At 43.1% G+C, this 5,573-nt stretch overlaps 1 long non-coding RNA gene across 1 annotated transcript in view; it reads right to left on the bottom strand.

Moving 5' to 3' along the window:
• The window catches only part of LOC108444956, a 21,118-nt gene that overhangs the window by 8,948 nt on the left and 6,597 nt on the right, over positions 1 to 5,573 (bottom strand). Inside the window, exons 4-5 of the long non-coding RNA XR_001859675.1 lie at positions 2,496 to 2,588; positions 1 to 519 (exon numbers count right to left, since the gene is read on the bottom strand). The exon at positions 1 to 519 is cut by the window's left edge and continues 829 nt beyond it. This is a non-coding gene — a long non-coding RNA (uncharacterized LOC108444956). The remainder of the gene's footprint in view (positions 520 to 2,495; positions 2,589 to 5,573) is intronic.

Consider the following 5,573-nt stretch of genomic DNA (forward strand, 5'->3'; position numbering starts at 1 on the left):
CGAGAAGTGGGTCCGGGGGAGGTGAGGCAAAGAGTCGGGGGGTGGGAAGGAGAAGTGGTGGCAAGACAGAGCGGTGCCACGTTCGGCTGCTGAGGCACGAGCAGGGACTGCTCTGGACAGACTCCCAGGACAGATGCCCTCAGTCCTTGGTGAGAAAGACAGATCTGGTCCCGTTGGAGCAGCAGCGACCTCCACCCCGCTGCCCTCCCCCTCCCCCGGCGTGGCTGCTCCGTGCCAGAAGAACCCCGCTGGCCCAGGGGAGCACTCCTTCCTCCTCCTTGCTAAAAATTAATATTATGATAGTGGGCATGAGTAAATTGGGAGTGGCAGGGTAAAAAAAATAAGACTAAGATGTGTAATCTTTCCTGCAGCACTGCACAGATGTCACTTTCAAGAATTGCAGGGGAGAGAGGTGGAGAAAGGGTTTTCTCTTCTTCTGTCTGTTTTGCAAATTGAAGCCCACGAAAGCCATGGGAGTCAATGGAGTCACTCCAGCAGAGCCTTTAGCCTTTTCTTTTTCTGTAAAATGAAAGGAGGAAAGCAGGAAGAGGTTTTTTAGCACTCCATTTTCTTTCTCTTCTGAAGCACCCACAGAGAACGGGTCTCAGTGCCTGTATCAAACACGTTGCAATGCCCCAGCCTCAAGCTCTGCTGCTCTTGTGACTATGTAAATGGAGTTTTGTGGAATGGGAATCACAACAGAATTGAGAGCCTGGAAGCTGTCACCCCCTTACAAAGGTACCCATGGTCATCCCCACACTGTGGCGTTTGTCTCCAGCTTGAAGTAAATAAGAGGCCCTTCTCTGTGCCAGTCTCAGGAATGCTAGTGACTTCTCACTGCCCCTTGGCTATCTTGTTTTTAATTTAAGAACCATGCAAGTGCACTTAAACATCATTGTTTACTGGTGTCATTGTTATCAAAGCAAGTAAAGACATCAGCATCTGTATTGTCCTCGGGTTTTATTTTCATTGTGTCAGGCTACAATGGGACTTTGAGCATCTAGTTCTTGACTACAGGCACCATTCAACAGGAAATTGATTTCCATGGGTGACAGGCGTGGAGGCTCCATGGGTTCCCGGGTGAGGCGCACGCAGCAGCACCAACATGCTGTGGGTCTCTATCCCTTTTCTTCTCAGGCTGGGGCTCTCAAATCCTACCTGCCCCGTACTGAGCCCACGCATCTTCCTCCTGAGCATTAAGACGTCGGTGCTGGAGCGTAGTCACTGTTTCCCATGAACTATACCTGCTTCCAGGTTAGGCAAACACTAAGGGAAAAGACAAGCACATGTGCGATGGGGGGGGGTGGCAGAGATTTTTACAGAGAATAACTGACGATGCATCACTATGGACAGGAGCCTTAAGGGCAAAATACAGTGCTTGTCAGTTCACGTTTGTCTGGGCTCGGAGAAGAGGCATTTTCAGGCTCTGCATCATGATAGCTATAACAAGCTGAGTTGAGAGACTTCAATACATGCCCAGCTATGAGTATGGACACTGATGAGAAAGCTTATGTGTGCCTACCCGCATTCATTTCATACGAGTAGACACTTGGCTCATTCAAAAATACAGCTGGCATGATAAGCCTTTGAGAGTACAAAATACATATGAGGGTGTTCAGTTTTCAGTCAGGGTTATGCCATTTTTAATGGCCATATACTTACCCTGTCTGGTGCATTTATTCATTTTTGAGCCAAACTAGATTCAATGATTTTCGTCATTTTTTTTCACCTCTGTTGACATTGTCTGACAAGACTGTTCAGACTCAGACTGCTTAGGAAAAATAAACTTTGGTGCCAGATTTTGAGCCATCAGCAGTGTTCACTCTCATCTTTATTCTATTATTCTGTTGCAAAGGAACTTTCAGCTCAGGAGCCACAATGGAAAGAAAACAACTCCAGCTCTTTCTTTTTTTTTTTTTTTTCTTTCTCCCCTTTTTACATCTTGTGATCTTAACCCAGCTGGTGAGGGAGAAAATTCCCATGTGAGGCATGTGGGTGGAGCCCAATTGTGCAAGCTCCACGCTTGCAAAGTGTTTGGCATGGATCCGGTCGCTGGCTTTGTTTTCCATGGCCGGACGCAGAGGGAAGCCACATTCAGCACATTAACAGCCGCCACCTGTTGCTCTGTTCTACTTCAGAGGAACCCTGAGGCTGGGGAATCACACTGTGCTCTGGCCCTTGATCTCCAGGGAAGTTTGATCTATCAGGGATGTGCATTTGTCCCCACGTTTTTCTTGCTTTTGCAGGACATGGTGCTGCTGGGTTTGGGAGTCCAGGTGGAGAAGAGCTCCTTGGAGCAACTTCAGCACTGCTTTGGTGCAGGTCTCTAGGAGGGATTTTCATGCTCCATTTGATGCGGCTCTCCTGAAGACAAACTCTTATTGGTTAATTCACTGCAATCAGAAATTTCGCTGCCACTGACTACTCCAAAAATCTTAAGTACGTGAAGCCTAAGTACAAGGAATAGCAAGAAAATGCAAAAAGAAAGAACTTACCGACCTCGTCAATGACATTTGTAGGACCATCACCAGATTTCTCCCCTCCTTGCGCAGTAGAGCTTAAATTGATCTCCATTCCTTTGCACTTTCCTGTTCATATGTTAAGCACAAGGAGGAAAAAAAAGCATATCACTAATGCAGCTAATTCTCAGTATCTTGAAGCAATTGACACAAGTACATGAATTAACTCATCACTTTATATCACATACTTGAGGCAAATGTGCTATTTGGAGTACCTCTTGCTAAGAATAAGCAATTTAAGATCCATTAGTATTTGGAATATTCTGTTTCATTAAACCACAGTCATCCCTAAATGCAGATGAGTGGAGAGAAGCTATCAACCTCGTGGTTGTACCAGACAAACTTAAAAAACTTAATATTACAGGGTACTGTGAAAGGGTTTTAATACAAATACAAGCCAGGACTTAGGTTTCCAAAAGAGGGTTCTCCTACCATGGGTTGAAGTTTCTCATAGCTTTGATAAGTTTGAAAATTACAACATGGATTGGGGGGGAGAGAAAGCAATTCTGGTGAACAGATTTTAAGCTTTTGATGTAACACCAGAGTAGTTTTGCAAAACACTATCTGCTACTAGTGAAGCAAAATTCATTCTCCTTTATAATGGTCTCAGTGCCTGAGATTATGGGAGAGCTGAAATTACTTTTTAAAATAATAAATACCTATCTTCTGTTTTTATTCAAAATTTCCAAATAAATCAGGGCCCCTTTGCCCTGGGCTTGACCTGTAGAACTTCAAATCAATTTCATTTATGATACTGTGTACTAAGAAGTTTTACAAATAATATAAAAGCAGTGGCTTCAGATTTTAATTAGACTTGTGACAAATCTATAGCACATTAAACAAAATATATACATCAATGATTTTTTAAACACTTACTGTACAGACCAAGGAAAGGATTCTGAAAAACTTCTGGGAAAAAAAGAATGTTCTTTTTCTCCTCAGTTCAGTCACATTCAATCCTCAAGAAGTTCCTCAACTTTAAAAAGCTATTTTTGTCTAAGCAGTAAAGGTAGAAATGTTACAGAAGTCACAGGAATTTCTGGAAAAACTAAATCCTTTCACTGTGCTGCCTAATTTAGTCTTAAGTCTTTTCCAAATGTTGAAATACACTTTTGGGGCCACAGACCTTACGGTTCATACAGAACTGGAATGCCTGCAGGTAATGGCTGTCGACTGAATGAGAGATGGGCACTATTTCACAACTGAGGAAGGAACAGTTGGGTCCTGGCTAACACAGAGGACAACCTGCCTTCCACCCTTCACCAAGGGCCCAGTCCAACCTTCCCAGAAGCCACTGACTTAGGAGAAGCTGCCATCCGGAACAGGAGCTGATCAATGCATCGAGGCACAAAAGCACGTCTGTGTTGACAACACGATGCCACTGAGAGGAGTGTCCCAAGAAACTGTTACCACACAGTGTTCTTCCCTTGGAAGAAAAGTCTCTTCCTGCTTGACAAAATTTAGATGATAAGACCTCATGACCTGCTGAAATAGCAACACAGAGCTGAGCTGAAGTCCCTGTAACCCTGTCTGACAGTCCTGTATGTCAAAAAGAGTAGGTGTCCTGGCTAGGCACAGTAAGAGCATGAAATGTATTCCATGACTACTCTGCATCCATCATATGGCTTAGGTCAGAGCTAGATTAACTCCAAAAGATCCAAAAAATAGTTTCTATAACCAAACAAAGGCATTGGATTCTGGTGAATCAGGATTAGTGTTCTGCAGCTGTAGGGGAGATACTTTATAATTAAGCCAGCACCCTCCAGCAGATCTCAGTTGGAGGTACCAGCAGTCTTACGCAAAAACTGGTTTGAAATCAGCCTTGCTTCCGGCTGAATAGCTCTGCTGGTGACAAAGTCTGTGTCTTTCTATGGCTCCTACACTGCAAAAGGCCACCTAGAATATCTGCAAATGTGGACCTAATACATCTTTATTTTTTTGATTTTCATTTCTCTGCAAAATTTATGATTCTGAAAAAAAAAAAAAAAGAGGCCTGTTTACAAGAAAGGTTGCAAAGTTAACCATTCATTTTCTTCTCAAATGCATGGACACAGTGCAAAATGATCCTTAAATGACAGAGCAGAAGTCAGGTTAAATCTGAAATTCCTATGCTGTTCACTTTTCTAGGTTACCAATCCATGTATAGAGGTAATAGCTGGGTAGATCCTTGTCAGGAGCAAGGGCTTGCCTGGCTAGATTTCAAGAAGTTTGCAAAAACCATTGGCCTAAAATGTGAGGCAAGCTAAGTAGGATCGTCCACCTGACCCATAAGCATTCCACATCAATATCTCTAATAAATGCCTCAAGCATTTGAACACAGAAATAATACCAAGGGTACTTCCCTCACAGCTGAATCAGGCTGTGACAACAGATCCTAAAAGTGGGTATTTTTGTAATACTTTACCTTGTAATTGTCCTTTTTATTTAATGTCTACTTGTACAGGGAAGAACAGCAAAATCCTTTCATGTTGAACAGGTTTAAGGACAGTTGGTTGAAGCTGAAGCTAAGTAGTGTTTCTGCATCAGGGTGAGACTGAGGTTTGTGTCAGGCAAATTCCACAGTGGTCTTATTTTTAAAATCATGTCTGATGTTGGTTTACCCTGGCTGACAGAAATGACCCCCTTTCCCATCTCTGCAGTCCTACACAATCTGGCCAGCAATCGCTGAAATTTGATAGCACACACAGGTATAAATTTAGTCAGATGTTGGATTATGGCAGTTTCTTGGCCATAACGTGAAGAGTCCACAGGCCTGAAATGAGAGTGATAGAGCAGCTTGCCATTCCTAGAGCTCTTATTTTAGACTCTCTAAAATTGAGTGCACCTTCTTACCTTGTTGCTTCACACTTGGTTCCGATCTGAAAGAGATCTTGGCAACTCTGAGAGCCATGAAACATTTTAATGGGATTAATAAGACTGCACACTTAGAGCAAAGGATGACTCCTGCAGGACTCTGTCTACGTGTCTACATTTAGCATCAGATAACAATTCATCCAAGTAAAGAAGATGACTAGCAGATTTTTCCTGTGCATCCATAAGAAAGTCTAAACAGCA

Source organism: Corvus brachyrhynchos, unplaced genomic scaffold, assembly GCF_000691975.1.
Source record: "Corvus brachyrhynchos isolate BGI_N302 unplaced genomic scaffold, ASM69197v1 scaffold542, whole genome shotgun sequence".
Lineage (NCBI taxonomy): Eukaryota > Metazoa > Chordata > Aves > Passeriformes > Corvidae > Corvus > Corvus brachyrhynchos.